The sequence below is a fragment of the Lemur catta genome, chromosome 1, assembly GCF_020740605.2.
Source record: "Lemur catta isolate mLemCat1 chromosome 1, mLemCat1.pri, whole genome shotgun sequence".
Lineage (NCBI taxonomy): Eukaryota > Metazoa > Chordata > Mammalia > Primates > Lemuridae > Lemur > Lemur catta.
The window spans coordinates 243,376,290-243,390,863 of NC_059128.1; the positions used below are offsets into that span (position 1 = coordinate 243,376,290).

The 14,574-nt window shown below is 38.5% G+C and overlaps 1 pseudogene; it reads left to right on the top strand.

Annotated features, from left to right (window-relative positions):
• The first annotated feature begins 1,319 nt into the window (after window positions 1-1,319).
• On the top strand, window positions 1,320-13,070 carry LOC123649202 (annotated as a pseudogene).
• The last annotated feature ends 1,504 nt before the right edge of the window (window positions 13,071-14,574 follow it).

Genomic DNA, 14,574 nt, shown 5'->3' on the forward strand with positions numbered 1-14,574 from the left:
GGAGGCTGTGTAGCAGGCGCACAAACCATGTGCTCATTCTTCGTCAGATTTACTTGTCCCTTCAGGGCCTGTTTGGGCCCAGTCACATCTATGCCACCTCCATTTGATGACGGAGTGCTGCTGTGCACACCCAACTTTATCACTCAGTGGGTCAGAGCTAATGTAGAGATCATAATGGTATCTCAGTTTACAGTATAACTGGGCTGCCTATGATTGAGCATTCAACCTCCACTAAGGCTCAATAGCAGGAGTAGATCTGTTTCTCAAAATGGGATTATTATCTGCAGAGGACTACAGAGGTTTGCTCCAGTATTTTAAAGGTGTGGATGTTGATTCACCTGTAAAGGTCGGTCAAATACCTCAAACAGCATGCTTTCTCACTGTGACTTGGACCTGTTGTAGACCTTTCTCTTTTCCAAGCCCTGCTTAAAATCAGCAGCTTTCTGGTCACTTGGTAAATGGGACAGAGTAACACAAACAAATGAGGGAAATGTTGCTTCCATAATCCAAAGGGTATCACTAGGGATTTTGCCTCTTGTTGATGGTAGGATGGGTTTGGTGCAATAACTTTAGAAGAGATATCTCAACATTCCCTATACCACTTGACCCTTAGAAATTTCACTGAGATAGAAAGTTCCTGAATTGAAAAGACTACACAGACTGGATACTGCCATGCAGATCTTTTGTATTCCAAGATAGGTAACAAAATGAGTAAGGAAATAATGACACAAAATTTAAAGGAGAAGACAATTTCACCTTCTGCCTATATTAATAGTGACCTCTGCACATCATAGTGCTTACTCCATCCAGCTACAGAGTTTTCACAATGATTCTTTATCTATGTTACTTTGTCTTTACGTATGTTTTTACTAGAAAATTTTATGAAAGCAGGATAATTGATTAATGACTATACCAAAAACTGATCTCTTCGCTTTCCCGCTATTTTGGTGGTCATGACCCATGTCAGGCTACACTTTTAAAAAAAGAAACAAAAAACCTTTAGACTATGGCAATAGTTACATATCACTATTCAGTTATTAAATTTAAATGTTACAAATTCAATAAATTAAATTTTATTTTTTTGAATGAATATTCATTAACAACTTCTGCTTAAAAGGAAAACCTGACTATGTTACCACCATGTACAATATCCTTCAATTCTTTTCCTCTTAGATGAATAAAAGATCCCATGTGAACTCATGCATGCTCTCCTTCTTGGTCTCATCCAGCTCCTTTTCTGCCAGTCACTCTTACAATCTTTTGTTTCTCCGGTCGTGAATGATGTGTGATAATTTAGCTTCTCAAATAATCAAGGCCCCATGGATGGTAAGTGTCCACAGGCATCACCTTGTTAGAAAGGAAGACTGCTGAGCCCCACCACAGAACTACTGAAACAGGGTCTGCACTTTAGCCAGGTTTTGATGAAATTCATAGGAATTGAAATTTGGGAAGCACAGATTTAGGCCACCTTTGAAAGAAATTCATTGTCTTTGTTTGTCCTTTTCCCTCCCACTGACCGTTGCCTAATAAGATTATTCATCAGATTTTAGCTCAGCTGGAAGCTAAGCATATGTCTGGAATTTGAGCTATATAATTTGCATGAGGAAGACACCAGTACTTGGGGGTGGCTTCTGAAGGGAGTATCAATCTTTGACTTCATTAAAATCATGTTTTTATTAACTTGGATAAGACTCTACTAATCAAAGCACTCAGAACATCAAATTTTATGTGTAAACTGAAGTTTGCATAAAAAGTCAGAAGTGAGTTGGGCTCAGTGGCTCACACCTGTAATCCCAGCATTTTGGAGGCCAAGGCAGGAAGATCGCTTGAGCCCAGGAGTCAAGATCAGCCTGGGCAACGTAGACCGATCATATCTGTACAAAAATTTTAGAAATTAGCAGATTTGATTGTGCGTGGCTGTGGGACCAGCCTCTCAGGAGGCCAGAGAGTGGCTTGAACCCAGGTGTTTGAAGCTGCGTTGAGCTATGATTGTACCACTGCACTCTAGTCTGGATGACAAAGTGAGAATCTGTCTCTAAAAAACAAAACAAACCAAGTCAGAAATATCATCTGTTATGGAAAATAGTGGCATAAAGTGTAATTTCAATAGTTAAAACTAGAACTGTCTATGGTGATTTAATGTTTGTGATTCTCAAGTCTTTAATACCCTGGAGAATAATCTGGATCTCTCATATACATCTAAATCCACAATGCCCAGTTGTAGATCTTCACTTTGTCCTATAGGGAATCCTAAGACACTCTTGGGGGAATTTCAGTTCTCCTAACTTTCCTCTTATGGCAAAAACCCAAATATATAATTTGTGGACCCTGTGTTGAAAGAAAAGTTATATTAACAACAGTTTCTTCATAATGAGAAAAGAAGCCTTCGAAATCAATTAGTGTCAAAGAACTGCTACCCATGTTATCGTCATTCCTGAGCTATTTATGCATTTTTTCTGCTTTTAGAAAGTCTAATACTTTTAAAGGATCTCTATAATTTCTTATAAGTTATTGGCAAGAGAATAACAATTTTATAATATTTGTTATTCTTTAAAAAGAAGGTACAGGATGCCAAAAGTGTCACAGGCAAATGGAACAAAAATGGATGAATAATCTTCACATTTTATTTTCAAGACTAAAATCTGAATGACCAAACTAGCTTCAGAATGAATTATCTCCATTCATGATGATTTATTATCCTGTGTACCCAACTATAATGAGTTCATAAGATAAGTTCTGGTTAACTAGAATGTTCAATGCTTTAAAACTGGGTTTAATCATTCAAGTCATAATGATCATTATAGAAGAAATCTTTCTCATGATTCTTTTTTTTTTTTTTATTTTATTTTAGCTCATCATGGGGGTACATAAGTTCAGGTCATATACATTGTCCCTGTCCCGCCCATCCCCCCGAGTCAGAGTCCCAAGCTCATCCGCTCCCACTCTCCAGACAGTGCGCCTGGCACTCACCATGTATTCATACCTCGATCCCCTCCCCCCCCACCTCCCCGGGTCTGCACCCTCAAGCATGACCATTCCCCAGAGGGTGCGCAACGCACTCGTCATGTAGGCAAACACCCATCCCCTCCCCCCACCCCCCCATCCCAATCTGATATCCAATTGGTATCCTTCCCCGATGTACATTTAGGTGATGATCAGGGAAACCAGTTTTCTGGTGAGTACATGTGATGCTTGTTTTTCCATTCTTTGGATACTTCACTTAGTATAATGGGTTCCAGCTCTCTCCAGGAGAACCAAAGAGATGTTGTATCATCGTTATTTCTTATAGCTGAGTAGTACTCCATGGTATACATATACCACAGTTTACTAATCCATTCGTGGATTGATGGGCACTTGGGTTGTTTCCACATCTTTGCGATTGTGAATTGTGCTGCTATAAACATTCGGGTACAGGTGTCTTTGTTAAAGAATGACTTTTGTTCTTCTGGGTATATGCCCAATAATGGAATTGCTGGATCAAATGGTAGGTCTACTTGAATCTGTTTAAGGTATCTCCATATTGCTTTCCATAGGGGTTGCACTAGTTTGCATTCCCACCAGCAGTGTATGAGTGTTCCTGTCTCTCCGCATCCACGCCAACACGTGTTGTTTTGGGATTTTTTGATAAAGGCCATTCTCACCGGAGTTAAGTGGTATCTCATTGTGGTTTTGATTTGCATTTCCCTGATGATTAGGGATGTTGAGCATTTTTTCATACGTTTTTTGGCCATTCTTATGTCTTCTTTTGAAAAATTTCTATTCATGTCCTTTGCCCATTTTTTGATAGGATTGTTTGATTTTTTCTTGCTGATTTTCCTGAGTTCTAAATAGATTCTTGTTATCAGTCTTTTATCTGATGTGTAGTATGCGAAAATTTTTTCCCATTCTGTAGGCTGTCTGTTTATTTTCGTGACTGTTTCTTTGGCTGTGCAGAAGCTTTTTAATTTAATCAGGTCCCATTCGTTTATTTTTGTTGTTGCTGCAATTGCCTTAGGGGTTTTCTTCATAAATTCTTTGCCTAGACCAACGTCTGTGAGAGTCTTTCCTACATTTTCTTCTAGAAGTCTAATCGTTTCCCATTTAAGGTTTAAATCTGTTATCCACCGTGATTTGATTTTTGTGAGAGGTGAAATCTGTGGGTCCTGTTTCAGTCTTCTACATGTGGCTATCCAGTTTTCCCAGCACCATTTATTGAATAGGGACTCTTGTCCCCAGAGTATGTTTTTGTCTATTTTGTCAAAGATTAGATGATTATATGAGGATGGTTTTATATTTGGGTTTTCTGTTCTGTTCCACTGGTCTGTGTCCCTGCCCTTGAGCCAATACCAAGCAGTTTTAAGCACCACAGCTTTGTAGTATAGTTTGAAGTCTGGCAAATCAATACCTCCCATTTTGTTTTTATTGCTTAAGATTGCTTTTGCTATACGGGGTCTTCTCTGTTTCCATACAAAGTGTATAATTATTTTTTCTAAATCTGTGAAAAATGATGTTGGTAATTTAATAGAAATTGCATTGAATCTATAGATTACTTTGGGTAGTATAGACATTTTAACGATGTTAATTCTTCCAATCCATGAGCATGGTATGGATTTCCACTTATTTACGTGTTCTGCAATTTCCTTCCTTAGCGTTTCATAGTTCTCTTTATAGAGGTCCTTTACCTCTTTAGTTAAATATATTCCTAGATATTTTATTTTCTTTGTTGCTATTTTGAAAGGTATTGAGTCCTTAATTTGGTTCTCCGATTGAATGGTATTGGCATATATGAATGCCTCTGATTTGTGTGTATTGACTTTGTAACCTGAGACATTACTGAATTCGTTAATTAATTCCAGGAGTCTCTTGGTTGAGTCCTTGGGGTTTTCCAGATACAACATCATATCATCAGCGAAGAGTGAGAGTTTGATCTCTTCTGTCCCTATTTGGACACCTTTGATTCTGCTCTCTTGTCTGATAGCTCTCGCAAGGACTTCCAATACAATGTTGAAAAGAAATGGGGACAGTGGGCAGCCTTGTCTGGTTCCAGTTCTGAGTGGGAATGCTTTCAATTTTTCCCCATTCAGTATGATGTTGGCTGTGGGTTTGTCATATATGGCTTGTATTATTTTTAGGTAGGTCCCATTTATGCCTATGTTGTTAAGTGTTTTTATCATAAAAGGGTGTTGAATTTTGTCAAATGCTTTTTCTGCATCTATTGAGAGGATCATATGGTCTTTATTTTTGCTTCTATTTATGTGGTTAATTACATTTATAGATTTTCGTATGTTGAACCACCCCTGCATCTCTGGGATGAAGCCTACTTGGTCGTGATGAATTATTTTTTTAATCAGCACTTGGATACGATTTGCTAGGATTTTATTGAGAATTTTTGCATCTACGTTCATGAGAGAAATTGGTCTGTAGTTTTCTTTTTTTGTTGCATCCTTTCCTGGTTTTGGTATCAATGTTATATTGGCTTGGTAGAATGTGTTGGGGAGAATTCCATCCTTCTCAATATTGAAGAATAGTTTATGTAGGATGGGCACCAGTTCATCTTTGTATGTATGGTAAAATTCAGGTGTGAACCCATCTGGACCAGGGCTTTTCTTTTTGGGAAGGTTTTTTATTGCTGTTTCAATTTCAGTTCTTGATATTGGTCTATTCAGGAATTCTATTTCTTCCTGATTGAGCCTGGGAAGGCTGTGTGTTTCTAAAAATTTGTCCATTTCCTCCTCATTTTCCAATTTGTCTGCATAAAGATTTTTGTAATATTCATGGATAATGTCATGGATCTCTGTGGCTTCGGTTGTGATTTCTCCTTTTATGTTCCTGATGGAAGTTATTAAAGATTTTTCTTTTCTGCTCTTGGTTAGTCTAGCCAGTGGTGTGTCTATTTTATTTATCTTTTCAAAGAACCAACTTTTAGTTTTATTAATTTCCCTTATAGTATTTTTGTTGTCTTTTTCATTTAATTCTGATTTGATCTTAACAATTTCTCGCCTTCTGCTGGGTTTGGGGTCAGTCTGTTCTTCTTTCTCCAGCTCTTTGAGTCTATTCATTAAGTTGTCTATTTGTAAGTTGTCTGTCTTTTTGAAATAGGCATTTATGGAAATGAATTTTCCTCTCAGGACTGCTTTAGCTGCATCCCATAGATTTTGATAAGTTGTGTCACCTTTGTCATTTAATTCAAAGAATGTTTTGATTTCTGACTTAATTTCTTCCTTTACAATATTGTTATTCAGAAGAAGGTTGTTTAGCTTCCATGACCTTGAGTAGGAATGAGAGTTCCTGTTAGGGTTCATTATTACTTTTATTCCATTGTGATCTGAGAAGATGCAGGGTATGATTTCTATTTTTTTAATTTTTTTAAGACTTGCTTTATGGCCTAGGATATGGTCAATCTTAGAGAATGTTCCGTGAGCCGATGAGAAGAATGTATATTCAGTGGATTTAGGGTAGAATGTCCTGTAGATGTCAGTCAGGCCCATTTGTTCTAGCCTTCTGTTTAAGTCTACTATGTCTTTGCTTATTTTCTGCTTGGAGGATCTGTCCTGTGCTGTCAGTGGGGTGTTAAAGTCTCCAACTATTAAAGTGTTGTTGTCTATCATTTGGTTTAGATCAAGTAGGATTTGCTTTATGAATCTGGGTGCACCTAGATTGGGTGTATATATATTAAGTATGGTTATGTCTTCTTGTTGAATTGTGCCTTTCACCAGTATGTAGTAACCGTCTTTGTCTTTTATTACTTTTGTTGGTTTAAAGACTAAGTTATTGGAAATTAAAACTGCCACACCAGCTTTCTTTTGGCTACCATTTGCTTGAAATATCAAGTTCCATCCTTTTATTTTCAGTCTAAATGCATGTTTGCCGGTTAAGTGTGTTTCCTGAAGGCAGCAGATACTTGGTTTGTGTTTTTTTATCCATTGGCCCAGTCTATGTCTTTTGAGTGGGGAATTCAGGCCATTGACATTTAGTGAGAGAACTGATAATTGGGACAGATTTCTGTTTATCTTATTGGGTAGAACTTCTTTTCTATGTTTTCTCTCTTGAGCCATTGTGGTGGCTAGAATTTGATCTTTAGTTCTTGGGTGGTTTTACATTCGTGGGCCTTTGTTGTGATGATCCGTGTGTAACTCTCTTTTGAGTACTTCTTGGAGGGGTGGTCTTGTCTTGGTGAATTCCCTCAGTCCTTGTTTATCTGAGAATGTCTTAATTTCTCCTTCATATAGAAAGCTTAGCTTAGCTGGGTACAAGATTCTAGGCTGGGCATTATTCTGTTTCAGAAGAGTGAGAATGGGGCCCCAACTTCTTCTTGCTTGTAAAGTTTCATTTGAGAAATCTGGCATAATTCTAATGGGTCTCCCTTTGTATGTTACTTGTTTCTTTCTCCTTACAGCTCGAAGAAGGGTCTCTTTAGTGGATATTTTGGTCAGTCTGACGACTACGTGGCGTGGTGTTTTCCTATTTGCTATGAATCTACCACGGGTTCTTTGAGCTTCTTGAACCTGTATATCTAAAGTTTTAGCAAGACCTGGGAAATTTTCTTCTATTATGTCTTCAAATAGTTTATCCAGCCCTTGCTTATTATCTTCTTCACCTTCAGGGATGCCTATAACTCTCACGTTAGGTTTCTTCACATAATCCCACATTTCTTGAAGACTCTGATCTTTTTTCTTATTTCTTTGCTCTATCTCTGTGACTGTCTTATTTAATTGGAAAGAGTTATCTTCGATTTCTGAGATTCTGTCTTCTATTTGATCTACCCTGTTCTTGAGACTTTCCACTGTGTTTTGTAGCTCTCTGAATAAATCCCTCATTTCTAGGAGTTCAGTTTGGTTTTTCTTCAATACGTCTATTTCTTTAGTGAATTTTTCTTCCAAATCCTGGAATTTTTTTGCGGTTTCTTTGCGGTGGATATCAATTTTTTCTTGTATATCATTCAGCTTATTTATAACCCAAGACTGAAATTCTTCTGGTAACATGTTGGTATTCTGAAACTGGCTTGTGCCAATTGGAGGAGAGTTGGTATTTCTCTTTGGGGGCGAGGTTTCCGTTTGGTTTTTTGTGCTCCCCATATTTTTCCGCTGAGCCCTTCCCATCTGGCTCTATTGTTAGATCTTTTCTCACAGCTTTAGTCTAGTTAACAGCACGTCTTGTACTCTGTTCTTAGGCTGTGGAACAGTCTAGGAATGTTGCTTCCTTTATCTATAGGGGGAGACTGTTGTGTGCTGTTTAGAGTTTCTTTTTTCTATCTCAGTTGGGGGACTGCTTCTGATGGGTCCACCCCCAGAGGGTTGGCTTGACCTAAGACCAGTTTGGCAAGTTGAATCACTGTGTTGTGGACTTTCAGTTAGTGGGCAGGATTCACACTATTTGCAAGCAGAAAGCCTCTTCTCCCTCTCTTTTTCCTTCCCTTCCTTCTTCTTCTTTTTTTTTTCTTTCTCTTTTCTTCCCTTCCCCTCTCTTCCTCTTCCTTCTTCTTCCCCCCCTGACTTTTGGTTCTTCCTCTGGGTGTGTGGTTTCTGTCTCTTTCTGCAGGAAAGACACTGGCTAGGCAGAGGAGGCAGTGCCCTCACTCCCTCAGTGCCCCAGCTGCTGCAGCTCCCATGGGCAAGGGTCTACACTGTCCCAGTGTTCCCAAGGTCCAGGCTCCACACTCTTGCGTCTGGGGAAGCACTCAGTGTTCACACCTGGGAAGGGGACCTGGAGAGGGTCTGTGGATCAGGGGATGGAGCTTCCTGGGGAGCCGCCTGGCACCCTATGGCTCTGCAGCAGTTAGACCTTGGCCCGCACAATTGCTGCTGCCCACCCGCAGTTCACTGGTACTGGGGGGCAATATTCAGGGACCAATAGGAATCAGAGCTGGGGGTCTGGAGCACTCAGGAGTATACAGTAGCTCCTGGGCTGGAGGGCCACTGGAAAGGGAAAAAGAAAAAAAGAAAAAAAAAAAAAAGAAAAAAAAAAAGAGAGAGAGAGAGAGAAACAATATGAATAACAAGGAGAATAAAGAGAAAACAAGAAAGAAAAGAGAAAGAAAGAAAGAAAGAGAGAAATAAAAAAAAAAGAAAGAAAGAAAAAATCTCGCTTTAATATTTCACGCTCTCGGCCCCTCGCCTCGGCGCAGGCCCGCGTCTGTCCCTTTAAGAGATAGGGCGCTGGAGACCCGCCAGAGGCTTAGCTGTGGGAGCCAAGATGGCGACCGCGCATCCGCCGGTTGCAGGCGCCCGGGGAGAGCGTTCAGAGCTCGGCAGGCGCCAGGGCCCACAGCAGCTCCCCAGCCGGAGAGCTGCCGTAGGGGCAAAAAAAAGCAAAAAAGTCCCGCTTTAATATTTCATGCTCGCGGCCCCTCGCCTCGGCGCAGGCCCGCGTCTGTCCCTTTAAGAGATAGGGCGCCGGAGACCCGCCAGAGTCCAAGCTCTCGCCCGCCTATGTCACCTGTCCTCGGAGCTCCAGGTCTCCCGCGGTGATTCTGCACCGATTTCAGTCAGATCCCTGACCGAGTGGATGTGGGGGTCAGTGGGGAGATCAAGCCGCTTTGCTGTGGGGCTGAACCCGCCCCACTGTCCGGTGAGGCAGGCACGGCCGTCCCGCACTCCGCTGTCTGTTTTCCGTCCCGCACTCTCCAAATTATCTCGGTCTGATTTCCCACTCGCCTCTGTTTTTTACTGTTCCCTGTGTCCGACGGTGATTCTCCGTGGGTTCACCTCACCCTTCCTGTGGAGGAGCAATCCTCCAGTGTTGTGGCAGGTGGAGATCCACGCCTTCCTCTCCGGGAGCACAAATCCAGGAGGTCACCTCCACTCCGCCATCTTCACTCCAAAGCTCTCATGATTCTTATATAAAGATTCATTCTATGTTATCACACCCTCTAATTAAAACTTTTAAGGTCTATCAAGTTATAACCCGTCTATACCTCACCATTTCTGAAAATGATTTCATTGATTATTTTGTATATGTGTATGGCATAAAAACATATATACAATTGAATATACAGAAATACACATATATTTTATTAAGTATTTTATATGTCATTTGTTCTTGATATTGTCTGTATTAGGGGCCAGTCTTTGGCTTATTTGGTCATCCTAGCAAACAAGAAAACTAACAACTTGTTGGAGAATAAAAGGCTCTCAAATAAAGTCACAGAGACTTCTAGATAAATTTAGTTCTAATTGCTAAAATAACAAAAATAAAGCATCATTTAAAGAGGGAATAATCTTTCAGGCAGTGATAATGTATTCACAAACAATGAAAAATTTATAAAGTAAAATTTTAAGCGAAAGACTCTTTATTATACACAAACTCCATAGGAAAATAAACTTGAATTTTCAGAAAGGAAAATGAAAAGAGTCTCAGAAATAACAACTATTCATGAACACCAGAATTAATGCAAACATTAAACCCAAACCTCTGAACCTTTCCCTTTATTTTGCCTTCAAGCATCTTTGATATTTCCTCTCTTTATCTTTTTTTGGTTTGTCTTTTCTGAACTTATCCATCTATGACCTTGTTATTGTCTGCCGACTTTTCTTCCTCCCTCTTGTTTTATTTTCACACACATAAATTTCTCTTTCCACTATTTCTGTCCGTTTTCTCCTCTGGATGTGTTCCTCTCCTTTCCTCTGATTTGTCAATCCTTTCTTTTGAAAACTTTTCTTAAAATGTTCTACAGGAGAAAAAAAATTACATTAGTCTATGAGTAGCAGATGAATGCCCACTGATCTCCACATTCCAGTGTACTCTGTGTCATTCATCTGGCTCTTATGACACATTTCCCATTCATTTCTCATTATTATCCCACCTTAATTCTATTGCATCAGGGAGATTGCTCTCACTAAAGCCACTAGAAATCCATCTCCATAGTCTGTAATCTCTGTTCACTCCTGGTCGTACAAGAGCATTTATGTCGGCATTTGACAATGTACTTTTTGTCATTCTATCTTTCCTCCCTTTATGTCCAGAGCACTCAGCTTTCTAATTTCCCTCCTGCTTCTTCCCTTGATCACTCTGCTCAGTATCATTTTCTTGTCTCTCCCTTGTCTCTCTTTGGACATCCAGGCCTTTGGGTAGCAACAGGAAATGAGTTTACTGGATAGAAATTGGCTCTAACATAGAAATTCTAGGGAAGTTAGAAGAATTAGCTGGAAAAGAATGGCAGGAACAGAAGGAAGCAAGGCAGCCACTCAACAGCCAATATCGTGAACCAACACTGGCTTCATGACATTGGCTGTCACTGCTGTGGAACTTCCCATGACATAGCTTATACTATCAGTGCCACTGTAATGGATACAGAAAGCATGTGCTGGAATCTTGATATTTTTGCCTTGGCCGTCTTTGCACTAAAATTTTTTTGTCCACATACATTTGTCTCTATGTCAAAACCCAGGTTTGGAGGGTTTGATTGGACAAATCTAGGTCAAATTCTCTGTGTATGACCAAGACTCACATGGTAGAAAAGGGGAGCAGGTGTTAGACATCTAGTACATGACATCTATCCCCTTCATGACCTCTTTAGCATAACTTTTTCAAGTTTTGTCCTTGATCTTATTCTCTTTTCTCTGTATACTCTTCAATGGATAAACCATCCATAACTATGCCTTCATCTACCCAATAACTCTGAACTCATTATTTTTAGTGAAATTATATTACTAAGTACATCTTACCTTCATGTTTAGAGGATTCTCATGCTACAGACTTGTCAATACACCTGAGTTCTCAATCTATTTTGGATGAAAATCTACTTAATCACCAAGTGACTCCGTTTTCCTTCAGTGACTTCTACTTTGATATCAACTATGTTCCTATATCCTAGTGAATCTATATTCTTATTGCTTTAGAATCTATTTCTTCACCCTTCTTATTATTGCCTACATCATATTACACATGGGCTAGGTATTTTAACGCATTTTAATCACCTGAGGAGCATTTTTAAAAAAACAGAATATTTGACTGTGTTTTTAAAATTAAAATAATTGAATTTATTTCAATTTCATCTCCCAAAAATAGTTTCCATTTATTGCACTAATATGAAATAAAATTAAAAGGCTACTGTAATAAGAGAATGGTTTTGTATCAATTTCTATCCCCTAGTATTCACTTCATAAGTTTTAGGGAATGTTCTTTTACATTGTTTTCATTTAATTTCAGAGGAAGTGCAGTGAGGATATGGAAAAAAAAATGCAACATTGTTGACAGAGTTTGTTCTCACAGGACTTACATATCAATCAGAGTGCAAAATCACCCTGTTCCTAGTGTTCTTGGTAATATATCTCATCACCATCGTGGGAACTTTGGCTTGATTGCTCTCATCTGGAATGATCCTCATCAGGACATCCCCATGTCTTTATCCCTTGGGAATTTAGCCTTGGTGGATGCTTCGATATATTCCACAGTGACCCCTGACATGCTGGTCAACTTCCTAGCCAAGAGTCAGATGATGTCTCTCTGAATGTGTGATACAACTTTTTCTGTTTGCATTTGGTGGAACCACAGAATGTTTTCCCTTGGCAGCAATGGCGTATTATCCCTATGTAGCCATAGGCAAACGTCTACTCTATCCAGTGATCATGAACAATGTGCTATGCATCTGGTTATTAGTATTGTCTTTTGTAGGTGGCTTTCTTCATGCTTTAATTCGTGATGTTCTTATATGCAGATTAACTTTCTGTAATTCCAACATAATACATCACTTTTACTGTGATATTATACCATTGTATATAATTTCCTGTAGTGACCCTTCTATTAATTTTCTAATGCTTTGTATTTTATCTGGTTCGATACAGGTTTTCAGCATTATGACAGTTCTTAACTCTTACACGTTTGTTCTCATTACAATCTTAAAAAAGCAGTCTGTCACAGGCACAAGGAAAGCCTTCTCCACTTGTGGAGCTCATCTCTCATCTGTGTGTTTAGACTATGGCCCTCTTCTCTTCATGTATGTGTGCCCTGCATCTGCAGAAACAGAGGATCAAGATATAGTGGACTCTCTATTTTATTCTGTCATAATTCCTCTGTTAAATCCAATTATCTACAGTCTGAGAAATAAGCAAGTCATAGATTCACTTTCAAAAATGTTAAAAAGAAATATTTAGTTTTCATACTAAATCTCTTCTCATTTTAGTAAAAAGTTACAAAATTTTGTAGGTCAAATGTGGATGTGTTTTGTTAAATGTTCACAGGTTTTTTAATAATTATAATTGTCCTAACATTTTAATGACTTAATGTTTTGTACCTATTAAACTCCTTAAAATATGTACATATATAATTCAAAAGCATATAAAGAATTTTAATCAACTATTCATGTCACATTAGATTAAGGCAGAAACCAATGAAAACAAATTTTAAGAGGATTAAATGTTTTTCATGTGGCTTTATAGATCCACTAAATGACAAAGTACTATAGCTCCTCTCAAAAGGATTTGAGTGGTATATATTGTACAGCTGACAGAATTATATAGTGTGGAGATTCATATCGCATTAACTGCATTGTGGAGGCAGGTTTGTGTTTAGTTGAGCAGATGAAAATTCCAGGAAATCAGCTAACCTCAAAAGTAAAAAGACCTCAAAAGTTTTTTTTATTCTAGTTTATTGGGAAATGATGAATTTCACTTCTTGCAGGAATTTAACTCATGTCACATGTAGAAATAAATGGAATAGAAATGCAATTATCAAAAAAAAAAAAAAAAAGAGAAGTGAGTTAAGACTGTGAAGGCAAGGCCAAAGTCTAACACGATGCTCTTAGCTCCTTCTGTTTCTATCAGTCATGAAAAGAGGCTAGTGGCCTCTCTCTGTTTATGATGTCCTTCAAAGGCATCTTTTTGCCCAGGTGTGTTTGTATGATACTGGGCAATGTGGAAAGATTTGCTGATTCAGATAGCTAACAGATTAGATTGAAAAATTAAGTTAGTGTGGGTATAGAGACAAACAGAAAAGTGGCAGAATGGAAAGTAAATGATCTCGATCTTCCTGAAATTAGAAAAAAATGAAAGTAATGATAAAGTGAAATCAGTAATATTTCAATAAGCCACTGAGATCAAGTGGCTGTAAATGCATATTACCAAAGATGAAATAATGTCAAGAGAATATGGTCTCATAGTGCCCAGTAGGTGGCTAGAAAGGACTTAAAAATGAACAAGGGTTTGGATGTTTTGTGACTGAAAAGTCCTTGAATTTTAGCTTTCCTCACAATATCTCCTCTTTAAGTTTAATGAGAGATCCATTTTCAGGTCACCCACATCCTCCTCTCTCTACACTAAAATTCCACCCCCTTCCTACTGATACGGCACAGGCCCTCACCCTAAAACTACTCATGTTTCTGTTTTGAAAAACACTAGTTTCTATCCCCCCCATCCTTTACACTCTCTTATTGCCTAAATACTGCTTCCAGATGATCATTCCTAAACAGAACTCTGATTACATCATATTCTGGTTCAATAACTTTGAATGGACTGTCATTACTATAAGACTATGTAAATATATTGTATATGTATCTAGATCCAAATATATACATATGGATACACTTATTTATTAACATGTATGTACAGATTGTATGATATGCAGCTATATATGGCATGATACAGATGATATACAGGCAGT